The 17661-nt window shown below is 47.5% G+C and overlaps 1 protein-coding gene across 3 annotated transcripts in view; it reads right to left on the bottom strand.

Annotated features, from left to right (window-relative positions):
* Positions 1-17661, bottom strand: part of FNIP2 (folliculin interacting protein 2) — a 126396-nt gene that overhangs the window by 89448 nt on the left and 19287 nt on the right. The window contains exon 1 of one of the 3 annotated variants that reach the window (XM_027567245.1): positions 13128-13271. The exons of the other annotated variants lie outside the window; for them this stretch is intronic. The gene's annotated coding sequence lies outside the window, so the exon portion shown is untranslated. Of the gene's footprint in view, positions 1-13127; positions 13272-17661 lie in introns of those variants that run through there. 3 annotated transcript variants of the gene reach the window in all.

Here is a 17661-nt window from a genome sequence, read left to right as displayed (position 1 = left end):
CACATTTATATTTTATATGATATACATTGATCTATCATACATATCAATATTTTCCCACAGTACTGTGAATTTGTGGATGAGATTTTTCTTTAGAAGAAATAAAAAGCATCGGTCACTAAAACTGGACTGTCCCAATTCATTTTCCTCTTGTCATCCTGAAATCAGGGTGAAGAAAATACTAAAAGTTCTAAAATCTGATGAAAGCTTGGCTGGGTCTTTAGTTTGATGAAATATTATTCATACTTCATGGCGAGACAAGAAAAACTTAAAAATGCTCCTCTGCCTGTGTTGGCCTTCCCGTTCACCTTCAGTACACGGTGAGTCTGCACCGATCAGATCTCCTCAGGAGATGACATTCCTTCCTAATGCCGTGAGGGGTCTGGATGACCCTCAACTAACTCTGCATGTGTGGATCTGGGTTGTGCAAACTATCAACACATCATCTGACATTCAACCATCTGTCTCAAAAACACATCTAACTGTGCCCTGACCACTGACAGGATGATGATGCTAGAGCTTTCTAAAAGGCCATATCCCAGGTTATAATCCTCAGGTTGGCTCGAATAAAATTTTCCATTTCTTTCTTAGATTAACTATTGATTAATTTTTCATCGACAGGCTTCAGAGGGCTTTAAGTGTCTCGACATACGGCAGCCACGTGTATTCCACTCTGCGATGTGACAAGGTCTAACACTGCACGGCAGAGGCCTCAGTTAACTTGACTTTACTGTGTATGTGACTTTAAAGTTCCTTTGCAGCAAACCCACAGAGATGTTCACACCCTCCTCTGAGAGAGAGAGAGACTGTAATAAATCTACGGTGGCGACCACCTCCGCTGTGACACAGGCACAAACGCCAAGAAAGGGCCAGGTTAGGAGACAGTGAATCCACTTCTCCAGGAAGGCACACACATTCTGAGCTCAAGGCTTAAGTTCATGGCCGCAGTGAGATCAGGGGTTCTTTGTCACTTTTTATTCTTCACAAGAGGACCAGAGAGCACCCATGTAGCATCAACCTGTCCCAGCAAGCAGAGGCGGAAGGAAGCCCCTTTTACCACCGCACCCACCTGAGACGTGGGCAAGGCCCTAGGTCAATGCCTTCAACTCACCTGGGGCTTGGCTCACCTTGTCTAGAATCACAACGGAAATGAAAGCATCATCCAACGTTGATGGGGTGGAGCCTTGAAAAAGCCCAAGTAACTAGATTTTATAAAATATGTATAGCAAACACTGCAGGGAATACAACCCACTTTTTATGTACTAAAAACACACATTTCACTTTTAAAACTTCAGTGTCTCAAAGATATTTATCTAGGCCCTGAGGAAAGGACACAAACCCTTTGTAACTATGTATTCTGTATATACACCTTCCCAGCAGATAGCTGCAAAGCTGCTCAATCATTCCAACATTTTACATTTTCCCAAGGCTTCAAACACTATTAAAACAATGCATATGTATCCGCGATCCAAAGGATGATGAGAACATTTTTAAACGACAAGAATACTAAGAGAAGAAAATGACAACATGGCTATGAAGGATGAAACAAGGAGGAACTGCATTGGGAGAGAATTCCCTCCAACCGAAACTCTAACCTCTCACTCAGCCTGTAACTAACATGCAAGGATGAGGGAGAGGAGCAACCAAGACGGGCCCTTGTAGTGTTTCTATCAAGACTTGAGCTGTGTCTTCAATAGTCAGTGCTTCTCCCTAAATTTGGTCAGCACAGCTTTTAGCCTCCACTTCCCTGGAAGGGTGGTGCTCACACTTCATAGGCTTACAAACACCCAGGGCTGGGCCAACCATCCCCCCACCTCCACCCCATTTCTGATTCAGCAGTTCCAATTCTGCACTAAAAACTGGGAATGTGATTCTCACAAGTTCCCAGGATGCAGCCACTCCTGGCCTGGGAACCACCCACTGGAGAACCACTTCCCCAACGAGAATCCCAGCCTCCTCATAAAGATGTTCTGAGCCTGAATTCTGCATGATTTTCTAAAAACACCCTTTTAACACTAACACACAACTTCTTTCCAATACAGAAGTGTACACATCTCACGATCCTAACCAGAAATTTTGAAGATAAAAAACTGGGTCTGGACGTTCACTTTGTGCAGATCTTACATATGACCTTTTCATTGTCTTAATATCACTGAATATTTACATTAGAACTAGGACATGAGGGACTCCCCCTACTGGTCCAGTGGCTAAGACTCCACGCTCCCAGTAGTGAGTTGTCTCAACTGATTGTTCACTTCACTTAGAACTAGGACATGAGGGACTCCCCCTGCTGGTCCAGTGGCTAAGATTCCGCACTCCCAGTGCAGGGGGCCCAGGTTCAATCCCTGGTCAGGGAACTGGATGCCCACATGCTACAACTAAGAGTTTACTTGCTGCAACCAAAGGCAGAAAAGTTCCCATGTGCCACAACTAAGACCCAGCGCAGCCAAATAAATACGTAAATAAATATTGCCCAAACCACCCCCCAAAAAAACACCTAGGACATGAATCTGCTACAAGCCATCGCCCTCTTTCAGTGTGGTGCAGAGGGTACTTCTGCTCAACTCCAAACACCCTCTTTCTCCTTCTCTCTCGTCTACTACAGCACAAGGTCTTTTAGAAGTTTTAACATCTTGTGTTCACTACAATCAATATGACTCATGGTATTTTAACATTTTATGTTTTCTCTCTGTTCCCCCCTAAATAACCCTAATTCCACAGTTTAAAACCAGATCGTATGTAATAAAGCAGGGATATTCATCAAAACCACCACCACTGTACTTAAAAGGAATGCCTGTCTATGGCTCTCAAGTTCCTTACATTTACACGAGAGCTTTAACATTTTTTCAGTAAATGGAAAAACAAGTAATAATGATATCATCACACCCATTCTTCAAGCCATGCGAGCAGTGGATGGAGTGGGTGAAAGAGGCAGCATCCTGTTCCCCACCTCAGCCCCACCTCCCTTGACCTCTGTCTTCTCTTTCCTGAAATGGGAGCATCCTCTTCTATGGGCTCCCCCACAGCCACTTGTTAACACACTGGCTGAGCGCCAAAGAACTGACGCTTTTGACCTGTGGTGCTAGGGAAGACCCTTGAGAGACCCTTGGACAGCAAGGATATCAAACCAGTCAATCCCACAAGAAATCAACTCTGAACATTTATTGGAAGGACTGATGATGAAGCTGAAGCTCTAACACTTTGGCCACTTGATGCGAAGAGCTGACTCATTGGAAAAGACCCTGATGCTGGGAAAGATTGAGGGCAGGAGGAAAAAGGGGTGACAGAGAATGAGATGGTTGGATGGCATCACTGACCAATGGACATGAGTTTGAGCAAACTCTGGGAGATGGTGAAGGACAGGGAAGCCTGGTGTAAGGCAGTCCACGGGGTCGTAAAGAGGCAGAAATAACTCAGTGACTGAACACTAGCACCACACTGGATAAGACATCCTGCTCATCAACTGTAAGTACTACACAAGAGACCACTTATCATGGGCTCTTCTAGCAGTCAAGCTCTCCATCTGCCCACGTGGTCCAGCTATGCTCACACGCTGGGAGAAGGATCTGAGGTCACCAGCTGGCTCCCGCAGCCCTCTTGAAGCTCCACCCACTGGAAGGAAATGGGGAGTGGAGTGGTGGCGTGAACTCACGGATGTGTGTGAAGAAGGGAGGCCCCTGGTGCAAGTCTGTAAGATGTACCCACTTCCACCCTCACAGCCCAGGACTGAGCCACCCAGGAAAAGAGCAGAAGAGCCATGTGGACCATGCGAGGCAGGTACCTGGTACTCCAGACCCCCACTGAAGCCCTTCTGCCCAGGGCCAGGACCTCCCTCCTGTCCTCCCAGGACAACGTGCCAGGGCCACCTCTGACCCATAGGACGTGGCGGCTGAGGACGGATCAACGCCTATCCCTGACTCAGAGTTGGGAGAACGAAGGTCAGGAAGTTTCCAGGTGGGTATTCATGCATTTCTGCATCCCTAAACAGCATGCGCGTCAGGTAACAAAATACAGTGATCACTGTGTGTGACGAAAAACCACCTCAAACCACAGCTGAGAGATGGGTTCGGAGAGAGAAAAAGTGAAGGTCTACTGCAGCTCCCGCAGAAATCCAGTCTCATGACTCTTGTTTAGTGAATCTCCCTCTGCCTTGTCATGCTACCCTGATGTAAAGAAAGTAAGAATCAACAGAGAGGAGGGGGTGGGGTTCCGGATCCACAGCACAGATCCCCCCTCCCATGGGGTAACTCCTTCCCTCCCTGATGTCTTTCCCACACCCAGGAATGACCACGAGCAAGCCTTCCTATCAGGGCTTCTCGAAGGGTGGTCCCCAGCAGGAGACATCAAAAAAGTTACAGAATGCTGGTAAACTCTGTTTCTGATCCAGGCACTGCTAATGTGAACACACAGCAGGCAGACCATGTACACTTTTCTGTCTGTACATTCTCACTCAACATGGAGTTGTTTAAAAAGGCCTCCAACAGGTTCATGAAAAGATGCTCCATATTGCTAATTACTGAGAAATGGAAATAAAAATTATAATGAGGTATCACCTCACATTGGTCAGAATGACCATCATAAAAGTCTACAAATAACAAATGCTGGAGAGGGTGTGGAGAAAAAGGAAACCTCCTACACTGTTAGTGGGAATGAAAAATTGCTGCAGCCACTATGGAGCACAGTACGGAGGATCCTGAAAAAACTAAAGATAGAACCACCACACGATCCACCAATCCCACTCTCGGACATACATCTAGAGATCACTCTAATTTGAAGAGATGCATGCACCCCAATATATATAACAGCACTATTCACAATAGCTGAGATATGGAAGCAACCTAAATGTCCATCAACAGATGAATGGATGAAGAAGATATGGTACATATATACAATGGAATACTACTCAACCGTTAAAAAATGAGATAATGTCAACTGCAGCAACATGGATGGACCTAGAGATTATCAGACTAAACGAAGTGAGTCAGAGAATGACAAATATCATGTGAAATCGTGTATGCGCAAAATCTAAAATACGACAGAAATGAACTTATCTGTGAAACAGAGATGGACTAACAAACACAGAAAACACACTTACGGTTACCACAGGGGAGAAGGGATGGGGGAGGGACAAATTAAGAGTCTGGGGTTAACAGAAGCACACTATGATATATAAAACAGATAAACAACAAGAACCTTTCATACAGCACAGAGAGCTATAGTCAATATTTTGCAATAATCTATAAAGGAAAAGAATCTGAAGATGAATATATATATATGTATGTATAACTGAATCACTTCACTGTACACCTGAAACGTTCACAACACAGTAAATCACCTATACTTCATTAAATAAAAAAAAAATTAATTAAAGAATCAAATTTGAAAAAAAGAAGGTGCCTGCTAGGCTAGAGGACATGGACTCAGGTAAGGGAGTGAGGCAGTGTGCTTTTGGGAAATAGGCTCTGAAGACAGATGCAGGATGGAGACCATGTCCCTCAGCACTCAGCCGTTTGAGGGACAGCGTCAGCCCACAGCCCCACCCTAACACCACAGAAGCCCACCTGACAAGCTTGTGCTGAGGAAGGCCGGCAGAGCACAGACAGACGCTGGGGCGGGGTGACTTGCTGGCTGATCAGTCTCACGCCGCCACGTGCCAAGCACAGCTCTAGCAGCATTCTGTCAGTCATGGAGCGGGCAGCACTGATCTCTCTAGCAGACAGGAAGAGCGGAGTACAGACGGACCGAGGGACCAGGCTCGCCGTGGGGAGTGCGTCCGGGCCGGGCCGGAACTTGAGACATCCCTGCCAGTGAGAGGTGAGCCACACCACTCACTCCACCCGAGGACCGACCAGGGACGAGCAGGAGGTGCGGCAGCTGGATGTCACTGGCTCATCAGTCAAGTCCAAGTCTCTCCTCCAGGATCAACCGGAGGCTACCGACAGATACAGGTTCTCACTAACTCTGTCCTCGGTGGGGCTGGGGTTTGTTCCGTGCACCATGGTGGCCAGGTCTCTCGTGGGTCCCCTTGCCTGCCATGAACTGCCCTGCTCTCCTGACTATGCCCAGCTGAGGCTCTGACTCCTACACAGAGGGACTTTTTCATCCAAAGTAAGGTGAAACAGACAGTAAAATCAACCCATACAACTCCTTTGATTTAAAATGAGGAAGCACCTGTGGGAGAACGGAGCTTTCAGATTCAGATAAAGTTACTTGAGAGTTCATGGTGATGTGTGGCCCTGATCATGATCCAGGTTACTACCCATCCCATTTCCAGGGACTCTGAGGCACTGAAAAGGCTCTCAGGACTTTCCTGGTGGTTTAGTGGATAAGAATCTGCCTGCCAGTGCAGGGAACATGGGTTCGATCCCTGATCCAGGAAGATCCCACATGCCACAGAGCAGCTAAGCCCATGCTCTAGAGCCTGTGCTCCGCAACAACAGAAGCCACTGCAATGAGAAGCCCAAACACCGCCACGAAGAGTAGTCCCCACTCACAGTAACTAGAGAAAGCCCACACACAGCAGTGAGGTCCCAGCACAGCCAAAAATCAGCCAATCAATAAAAGGCTCTCAGCAACTGAAAGAATGAACGCATGTCTCATGTCTTCATGAAATCTGTGAAACACAGAAAACTTCTTATGCTATAATGCTAAATAAAGATAATAGGATACAATACAAAATGGTATATGCTCTTTGATAAGTACTGTGCTTTTCAAAAACCAAAAGTAGAAAAAAAGAACAGGAAGGAAACATCAGAATGTCTTTGCATAGCGGGACTTAACACACTTTTCCTTTTAAAATTCTCTATTTTCTACTTTTCGACAATCAGATCAGATCAGTCACTCAGTCATGTCCGACTCTTTGCAACCCCACGAGTCGCAGCACGCCAGGCCTCCCTGTCCATCACCAACTCCCGGAGTTCACCCAGACTCACGTCCATCGAGTCAGTGATGACATCCAGCCATCTCATCCTCTGTCATCCCCTTCTCCTCTTGCCCCCATTCCCTCCCAGCATCAGAGTCTTTTCCAATGAGTCAACTCTCCCCATGAGGTGGCCAAAGTACTGCAGTTTCAGCTTTAACATCATTCCTTCCAAAGAAATCCCAGGGCTGATCTCCTTCAGAATGGACTGGTTGGATCTCCTTGCAGTCCAAGGGACTCTCAAGAGTCTTCTCCAACACCACAGTTCAAAAGCATCAATTCTTCGGCGCTCAGCCTTCTTCACAGTCGAACTCTCACATCCATACATGACCACAGGAAAAACCACAGCCTTGACTAGACAGATCTTTGTTGGCAAAGTAATGTCTCTGCTTTTGAATATGCTATCTAGGTTGGTCATAACTTTCCTTCCAAGGAGTAAGCGTCTTTTAATTTCATGGCTGCAGTCACCATCTGCAGTGATTTTGGAGCTCAGAAAAATAAAGTCTGATACTGTTTCCCCATCTATTTCCCATGAAGTGATGGGACCGGATGCCATGATCTTCATTTTCTGAATGTTGAGCTTTAAGCCAACTTTTTCACTCTCCACTTTCACTTTCATCAAGAGGCTTTTGAGCTCCTCTTCACTTTCTGCCATAAGGGTGGTGTCATCTGCATATCTGAGGTTATTGATATTTCTCCCGGCAATCTTGATTCCAGTTTGTGTTTCTTCCAGTCCAGCGTTTCTCATGATATCCTCTGCATAGAAGTTATATAAACAGGGTGACAATATACAGCCTTGACGAACTCCTTTTCCTATTTGGAACCAGTCTGTTGTTCCATGTCCAGTTCTAACTGTTGCTTCCTGACCTGCATACAAATTTCTCAAGAGGCAGATCAGGTGGTCTGGTATTCCCATCTCAATAGCTATGCATTATTTACAAACCATGGGTAAAGAGACTTGTTTTTAATTTCTTGCTGCCAAACCAGTGATGACCACTTGACTTCTTTGTTCTATAACAATTCTGCAGGCATTATGGTAAGGAAATTGTCAAGAGTCCAAACAATTTCAGACGGCTGGAAGGAAAAGCAAAGTACGCACCCTGTGTGTTTTTTAACATAGACTGCTATGTTCCTCACAAAGTTTTTCCTTCAGTGATTGCTATCATTAATATCTACACAAACCAGCAAAAGTAGAGAGCTGCAGCTACAGACTCTGTTAAAACATCTTAACCAAAATCAAGATCCCTCAATTTCCCTTTATTTGGAGATGCAGCTTAGTACCCAGCAGCAACACAACACACCTAACAATGAGAATTTTTTTTTTAACAAAATCATCGACATTTTATTTGAGTTAGACTCAAATTGATAGTTTCATTTGTTTCACAATACTGATAGTTTAGTTTTTTTTTCACAATATTAAGATGTCCCCAGGAACTAGATATATTTTTCTGCTAAACATTTTTTGGAATTATTCTAAAGCATTTTCTATTTCTGTTCCAAGTGCTGTTAGATTTCATTGTCCTCTCGTGTTCTTACCTTATGAAAGTGACTCAATGGACATGAGTCTGGGTGAACTCCGGGAGTTGGTGATGGATAGGGAGGCCTGGCATGCTGCGATTCATGGGGTTGCAAAGAGTCGGACACGACAGAGCGACTGAACTGAATTGAACTGAACTGAACAATCTTTCAGTTCATTCTCATAAACAGACTAGGATTGGTATTTCCAATTGGCTATATCTTCTGGAATATAATTATATTATATAGAACACCTCCTGCAAATAGTTCAACGTTTTCCTGCCTTGTTTCCAATGTTCCTTGCTCATTTCAATTTCTTTTTAATTGGAGGATAATTCCTTTACAATGTTGTGGTTTCTGCTGTACAACAACGTGAATCAGCCACAAGTATACATACAAGTATACTCCCCTCACCCCTTGCCACCCCAAGATGATGACACGTTTTTAAAAAGAAGTGTTATTCAAAGGGCATGTACCTAACCAAGTACAAGATGCTGACAACATAAAGTAAGGAAAAGAGAGACGAGACCCCAGGAGACCCCTAAGGTAGTAAGTGAAAAGTCTTCTCTCAGGAGGAGGGTTACAGCAAGGCTGGGGCTCTAACTGCTTCATTACCAGGAGAAGAGGTGGCCAGGCCACACTCACTAATGCCAGGTCGGAAGGCTCTCCGGGATGGCTCTCCACCTGCAAGGAGGAGTACTGCTTGTCTTTTCATCCCTGAGAAATGATCTCTTTCTTTCTGGAATCAGCTAGATAATCAGTAATTTAGTTAAAAACTTTTTTTAAGATCCAATATCAGACCTCAATCTACAATCCTTTTTCCCTATGACTTCCCAACACCCACCACATGCTATTCCTTTGCAAACTTCCAGAAGCTGGAAACATATTAGCGAAGATTACACAACTTGTAAAGTTTAACTCTGATTTCGGGTCAGGCTGTCACTGGTGTGTGGGCCTGAACAAACTGCTGGCAGCCCAGGGTTGGGAAAGAGGTAAAGGCCTGAGCCCAGGCGTTGGCCATTGGCTCAGAATCGTTCCCCCCAAAGCATGTGACTGGGCATATGGGCAGCTGCAGGAATTCCTGTCCAGCACGGCGGCTCACTCTACCTGTCTGACTGAAACCAGCTCTGCGGGACAAAGTTTTCAGGGCTCCCTCCCATCTCCCTGTCAAAACTGGTACAATTCTTACCCAAACTGTGTAACTCATGAGACACAAGTCTCAAAAAATACCTAGGAAAGGACTTGCATCTATGTTCCTCTCCCTTCCATTTGAACATAATGCTGAACTTTTCTGTTGACGCTTTGAAGCAGATGCTGGGTTGCTCAGAGTATAAGCCCTGTGTCTGCCAGGACTGTTGCAACAGCTTTCTTACCGGCATCCCTCTCATTCTTGGCCGGTTACATATCCATTCAGTGCAAAATAAAGGTCATGAGAGTTATTCAAGGAAACCTACTAGAGGTTAGACTAAGAGTTACCTGAGTGACTATGGGCCCCCAAAGCAGGGGACTCGCATTCGATCCCTGGTCAGGGAACTAGATCCCACATGCCACAACTAAGAGTTCTCACACCACAACCAAAAACCCCACATGCCACAGGAAGGTTAAAGATCCCAGGTGCTGCCAGTAAGACCCAGCGCAGTCAAATACAGAAATATATTTTTAAAAAAGAGTTAACTTAGTAACAGAAGGTGCTTCTTGCCTATTCTTTGGTTTGGTTGGCCGGAGACAAAACAGTGATACCGTAACAGCTAAAACGAAACGCTTCTCACGTAATTGGATTGCTGGCAAGTTACATGCACAAGCCTCCTCAAGTGCTCTGAGAGTTCTACCAGCTGCCGACTAAGAGGGCTGCTTGGCAGTCGACAGAAGTCAATTATGAGGAGAGAGCTGGAGAAAGGCTGTCAGCTCTGACTCAGCAGCCTCTTGTTTCTCTGAGTCAGCTCCTCATGACGAGCTGGGGACCAGGATCCAGGAGGCATGGCAGCCGGACGATCTCATGAGGTAAGATCTGCAGGGCAGACGGCTGTGTTCAGCTGTGGCCTCATCACTCTGGGCCACATGACTCTGTGAGCTTGTCTCCTTAAGGTAAGGTAAGTCACTTTAGTCGTGTCCGACTCTGTGCGACCCCACAGACGGCAGCCCACCAGGCTCCCCCGTCCCTGGGATTCTCCAGACAAGAACACTAGAGTGGGTTGCCATTTCTTTCTCCAATGCATGAAAGTGAAAAGTGAAAGTGAAGTCGCTCAGCCGTGTCCGGCTCTTTGCGACCCCATGGACTGCAGCCCACTAGGCTCCTCTGCCCATGGGATTTTCCAGGCAAGAGTACTGGAGTGGGGTGCCACTGCCTCCTCTGGAGCTTGTCTCCTTAGCTGGAAATAATGGTGATGCTGACACTCACTCTACTCTGAGGAAGGTGGCTAAGGATGCTCACTGCAAGCCTGCGAAAGCCCCCTGAAAAGCCACACCGTTCAGATGGATGTGGGTGTCCTACTTTCTACATGCCTGCCCAAGAGCACTCACTGTCCTGTCTGGGCAGCTAAGTTCACGGATGACTGGATTGTATTATTCAACATGAAGCAAAGATGAATAACTGTGGCCACAATGACATCTGGTAAATCATAGTTTTATCCAAGAAAGTCAGTCTCCTTCCCAAACAGGGCCAATTCTCTGGAAGCTGCAGACGATTAAGCCTTCCAAAGCAACTCACTGTAGAACCCCTTGGGAACCATAAACTCTAGAACAAATTAGTGTAACAGCTAGAAAATGAAATCTATGATTAATTAGCTTTGATGGGAACATAAGCCATTCTTTCTTCCATGGATCAAGTCCTTTTCCACCTCCTAGGTCCCTCCAACTACACAGACCGCCCCTCCTAACAGATTCAAATCCAGCAAAAGCTTTTAGGACCCAAACCAAGGACCATCTATCCTGTAAATGCTCCCCATAAGAACCCTTTTCCTAAGGATACTTCAACAACCACACAGGAAGACAGGATGGACTCAGTGACAGTGCCCCTGAAAGAGGCTATGTGTTTCCAGCAGCTCAGAATTTCACCCACAACCTTGCTGCAACCAACCCTCAGCTGCACCATGAACCACAGCCCCCGCATCTCACACAGGTATCAGTCACGGTGCAGGACAAGAGGCTCCAGCAGTGCACAGTCCCCATCAGGAACACAGAGGCAAGTGGTGCTTACACAAGTAACCTTGGATCTGCATTTTGTGATAAACAGTCTTCAGGTTGTAATGCTTTAGCTGTTAGAGTCAGGTATTATCCTCTCCTCCTCCCATGCATCAGGACATTAACATTGGCTACGAACTTCCAACTTGAGAACGTGAACAGCAACACTTTGGTTTCTTTTGCATTTTACTTGTGGAGCTAAGCTCACACCCAGCAAGGAGAAGGCAGCTGGTAAGTGCTTCTGAAGTCGGGAATAACCTCTTTTCTGTCGGATTCACTGAGGCTACCTCACACACCGCTGTTCATACAGGTTCTGAAAACAGTCACTTTCTCAGGGACAAGAAAACCTCATTATGACTCAAAGCAGCACAGAGTCAGGTGTTCCTGTGAAAAATAAATCACACATTTACGGGACTTCCCCGGTGGTCCGGTGGTTAAGAATCTGCCTTCCAGTGCAGGAGACACGGGTTGCATCCCTGGTCGGGGAACTAAGATCCCACATGCCGAGGAGCACCTAAGGCTGCGAGCCCCAACAACAGAGACACCCATGTGCTGCAATAAGGATTCTGCAAGCTACAGCTAAGACCCAAAGCAGACAAATGATAAATAAATAAGTGGGTAAATAATTTTCAAAAGTAAAAAATAAAGCCTTTAAAGAATAATTACACATTTAAAAATCTGACTAAACTTAAGTAGTCCAAAACACGAGACAACACTAACCTTTATGTCAGTTCTTAAAGATTACGTCAGTTACGGTGCATCTAGTACAACTGTCGTGAATCTTGACTGTGACACAGAATCACGCGAGGATTTCCACAAAGGAAGAGCACATTTCTTAGGGAGAAGTTTTCCCTACCAGAGAGATTTTTTTGTACTCACGACTGTACTCCTTTTGTTTCCAACAGCTACACTCTTCCACGGAAGAGTGTACAACTTCCACGGAATTAACAAACACAAAGTGAAGTGAAGTCACTCAGTCGTGTCCAATTCCACGGACGGTAGCCCACCAGGCTCCTCCATCCGTGGAATTTTCTAGGCAACAGTAGTGGAGTGGGTTGCCATTTCCTTCTCCAGAGGATCTTCCCGTCCCAGGGATCAAACCAGGGCCTTGCACTGCGGTCAGACGCTTGATCATCTGAGTAAACAAACACAAGTGGAGCCACGAATCTGGTCTTTAGAAGTAGGACCACTGAACAGTGCTTTCAAATTATGTCTGAGAAGTTCAAAGGGAACAATGAAACACTGTCCTGTAGAAATTTACGGGAAGCTGGGCTTCCCCGGTGGCTCAGATGGTAAAGCGTCTGCCTGCGATGCGGGAGACCCAGGTTCGCTCCTTGTGTCAGGAAGATGCCCTGGAGGAGGAAATGACAACCCACTCAAGTATTCTTGCCTGGAAAATCCCATGGACGGAGGAGCCCGGTAGGATACAGCCCATGGGGTCGCAAAGAGTCGGACACGACTGAGTGACTTCACTTTCACTTTTCACACATGTAATTTAAAATTTTCTAAGACTCACGTTTCAAAAAAGCACAAAAGAACAGATGAACTGAATTCAATAATCCACCCTGTCCTTGGACTCCACGGTGGATTTTACACTCGGCACGTCTCCGTTCAGGCTGGCCCCGTGATCGGTGGTATGCATGTGTCTGACCAGCCACTCCTCCAGCTCCAACCCTGAGAAAAGGCAGGAAACCTAGTCTGAGACACGGGGCATTTGGAAGGCCAGGCTCATGCGGGAACCTCTCAGACCATCAGAGGAAGCCATTCATCCCCACCCCTTGCAAGAGAACCGAGAGCAGCTGGTACTTCTGTATGAACCACAGTGTGCCCGCCCCCAGCTTCCACCCAGACGGTCACAGGACGAGGGAACTGGGAACTGCAGGGCCATGGGTGCTGGGCGAGCGTGAAGGAAACTGGTAGTGTGAGCTCAGCCTGCTCTGCAGAAGATGGGACACCCTGTGACCCGGTCCACATTCACTCACCACCCTCCTCCTCTCCCCTCCCTGAATCTAACCCATAAACCTGGCTGATTTTGGCTCCCCATCCTGTGCAGGTGCAAAGGGGGCGGGGCTTGTAAACCAGAACACCACACCTATTTGGGGAGAACCAGTCACTCATCAGACACTGGCAGCAGTCTCTGCACACCGGTGTCTACACCCAGACTTTCCAGTTTCCCCATCTCGTCTCAGAGCACACGGAATCTCAGGGAATGAGCACACAGTCACACGCCTGGGCACTGTTCTCACCACCCCTGCCCAGCTGGGGCTCTGCCTCCTCTGGCAGCCTTGCGTCTACCCTGCAGTTTCCCAGGAGCCTGTGCCTGTAGCCCTGTCCTTACAGCCACCCCGTCCCCCAGGCCTGCCCTTGGACGATGGAATCTTCCAGGGTCTCCCTATACAAGCCCAATCTGGGCTTTACTCTTTTATCCCTCAAGCCCTGCAAAGCCATGGCTCTGACCCCACCTCATCAGTCCAACTCATTCTAGAATCTGAGGCCCATTTTCTACCTCTCAGTGTGGGAGATTGGTCATTCATGGTGCCTGAGCTCTATACAGGCTCCATGAAGACGGAATCAGTTAATGATTGCTAAGTCACTTCAGTCGTGTCCGACTCTGTGCAACCCCATAGACAGCAGCCCACCAGGCTCTCCTGTCCCTGGGGTTCTCCAGGCAAGAACACTGGAGTGGGTTGCCATTTCCTTCTCCAGTGCATGAAAGTGAAAAGTGAAAGTGAAGTCGCTCAGTTGTGTTTGACCCTCAGCAACCCCGTGGACTGCAGCCTACCAGGCTCCTCCGTCCATTTGGGATTTTCCAGGCAAAAGTACTGGAGTGGGGTGCCATTGCCTTCTCAGTTAATGATGAACGGCTGCTTTTAGGAGAAATACACGGTTATGTGCCTGCATTACCTCTGGCCGCAAGATTTTCATCAACTGATTAGTACCGAACCTTACTTTATTGTGTTTCTGCTATTTAATATATACCGTTGCTTCATTAACACTGAACCCACAGCCGACAGCACCAGAGCTCACGCCTGCACTCAGCTCACCTAACACAGAGTTTCTCCATCAGGTACATCACAGCCGTCCTGCCTGAGGACTTGAGACAGCACTCAGGCACAATGCACATGGGCCATTTCGAACAGCAACATCACCAATGAAAAGCACAAAACTGCAAAGGAAAAAACCCCACCTGGACTCTCGACTGCACACTTCATGTGTCTGCAGTACAAGAGCACACAGGAAAGGCAAGCACTGCTTCATTTGCCCTCAGCTGGGAGCGCGCACACTGGGAGGCTGCAGGATTCTGTCAACCTGCCTGTGTCCGGGGACGACCAGAAAAACATCCTGAGCCCTGACCTGAAGGCTATGAACAAGTTTTGGTGAGCAGGCGAGCCTGTACACACGGAATCCAAGAGCGATGAGGAGCAACTGTCCTGGTACCCAATGTGGTTTCCATGGCCACCCCCTCTGCTCCCCACAAGCTCCAGAGGCAGCTCGTGTCTCAGTCCTCCATGTGTCCCCGGGACTAGCTGGGTGTGGGGCGAATGCTTGTTAACCAGAGCCTGGCCCACACTCACCTGTGCCTCCTCTACTGGAAGGAAAAGACTGGAAGGCCCTGCTGTCTGGGTCTCAGTGTCTTCTGTCACCTGCTCAGGCCCCATCAGAACCCCCCATCCACCCACACACAGCTTTCATTACATGCAGCGCTTCTACGTAAGGCACCCAGAGAGAAGGGAGGTGACAGACATTTGCAGCCCTCACTCCACACAGTGTGGGGTGGGGGTGTGTGGCACACAGAATGTGAAGATCACTACCGAGGTCATGTGTCAAGTGGGGCTAGGAGGCCTGGTGCCCCGTGAACCCATGGGAGGCAGTGACCTTCCAAAAGCATTTCCTGCATCTGAATCATCACGGGCTACAACTAGCAAAATTCCTCGTATCAAAAACACACAAACGTAAGAACTCCTTACAGGTTCTCAGTGCGAAAGAAACATCTGAAGCTTGGGATATCTGGGGATCCTAAAAAGTAAAACAAGGTTAGTGAGGGGACTGGAAGCAATGCAGCCTGAGGGGCTGGGGAGAAACCACAAAGTCCTCCAGAAAACACCAAGTCCCAGGCCACTATCGTGGCCCACCTAATGCTCACCCCCACCCCATCCAGCCCCAAGTCAGGTCTGCAGGGAACTATCCATAGTGAACGCATTCAGATCATGAGAACTCGGCTTTTACTTTTAGACAATCATCCGCAGATAAGATGGAAGGACAAGAAAAATTTTTAAATTAGGAGCTCAAGCATCAAAATGTAAATATATATATTCAGTATCTAACTCTCCAAATGGAAAGAGAAAAAACCTAAAAAAGTGCTAAGAAGAAAAAAAACCACTTGAAAAATGAAGGAACCTACCAATGTTAGAGACCTTGGGTCATGTAAGAGTTGTTTACTGGGTGCTTCTGTGAGGCCCCCAGCCTCTGCTCTCTGGCACACTGTGAATTCCTGTTACACCTGTTACAACAGAACCTGGAGAATAAACCTCCATGGACTGAACAGCTCGAGGGCAGGATGTACCTCATTCACTTCTGTGCTCTAACCGTTCACTGTACCTGAAATACGGAAGACGAGGAGCAGATGTGAAGCTTGCTCCTGAGTTAACTTTTAGAGTTCGGAACACACACAGAGGCATCATCATACAGGGTGGTCAGGGCACCTGGCCATCCTACAAAACCCAGGTCACTCTAGGATATACCCATTATTCTGATAAACACATGAACTAGCTGTTTTTCATAACAGAAGAGCATCTTTAACATCTTAACTATGTGAAAATGACTTCTGAGTGGTAAGAGCCTGCTGTTTCTTTCTCTCTCTCTCTCTTTCTCACACACACACACACACACACACACACACACACACACACAGGCTCTCGTGATTGCTACACATCCCACCTTGCTTCCTTTGGAAAGAACCAGGCCCCCATATGAACAAACTGTAAGCAGTGCACACGCACCAGATGCCTCCACAGGACAGTGGAGTGCATGGCCCACCGCTACAGCTGATTATTACCGCCAGTCCACCAGGGCAGAGCAGGTGGAGGAAGGCTGGAACCTGTCCTCCAAGTGACTGCACTGCGGCCCTGTCCGGAGTCAGTCTTTGCTGTTCACCACTGAGCCCTGAAGATCCAACATACCTTACAGCAATTAATCATGGGCCAGACCTCCAACCGCCTTGAACAAAGGAATCATGGCAGCCCAGCGAGCCCCCGCCTGCCCCTAAGAAAGGCCCTCTGTGCACCAAGAACACCAGTGGGGCTGCCACGGTGAACTATCACCACCCCTGGAGCTGAAAACGCTTCTCTCCCGTTACTTCCATCCAGAAACTCTTCTCCTTTTTGCATAAGCTTTCCCTTTGCATTGCTTGCATTGCTGACTAAAGTCAAGTGGCTTCTGGGCTATACGAGCACCTGACAACTGACAGAAGCTGAAAGTGAGAAACCCTGCAAGTTGGACAGGGCAGCTATGACCCCATAAGGGACACCCAGCCCTGATGCTTCTCTCAGACCCCACTGTAACCTTGGCTTCGAGGACACAGCCCCTCTCCCGGAGGCCTATCCGTGTGCACCGCCTCTTCCTCAGAGAGCAGGGGCCCAAAACAGCAAAGTCCCAACCCCAGAAGCTCACAAAGAATCCCATGCCCAACCAGGAGCTGGTCTTTTCTATCATTTCTCTCCTCATCCAAAGCTACCAATAAATGCTAAGACGATCTTCACAAAAGGGAAAGAAAGCTGAGGTCAAAGGCATTAAACAGACAGGGCTGTTGCTTATTTACTGATTTCCTGAGGGCCTACGAATGTACAAATGCGCTGGGCACTGTCCTCCCCGCCCCCCACCGCCCAATAAAGGGCATGGACCATCCATGGGTGCAGCATGTCCCCTTGACTCTGCGGGGTCACGGCAGAATCTGGCACAGGAAACCACACCCCAATGGGATGGGGTGCTGAGCACGGTGATGGGCACGACGTGGCGGAGCTGTGCTGTCCCCTGGGGTGGTGGTCAGAGCA

This window comes from Bos indicus x Bos taurus, chromosome 17, assembly GCF_003369695.1.
Source record: "Bos indicus x Bos taurus breed Angus x Brahman F1 hybrid chromosome 17, Bos_hybrid_MaternalHap_v2.0, whole genome shotgun sequence".
Taxonomy (NCBI): Eukaryota; Metazoa; Chordata; class Mammalia; order Artiodactyla; family Bovidae; genus Bos; species Bos indicus x Bos taurus.
The sequence above is the reverse complement of the archived record's forward strand: the minus strand, read 5'-3'. Positions and strand labels throughout refer to the sequence as shown.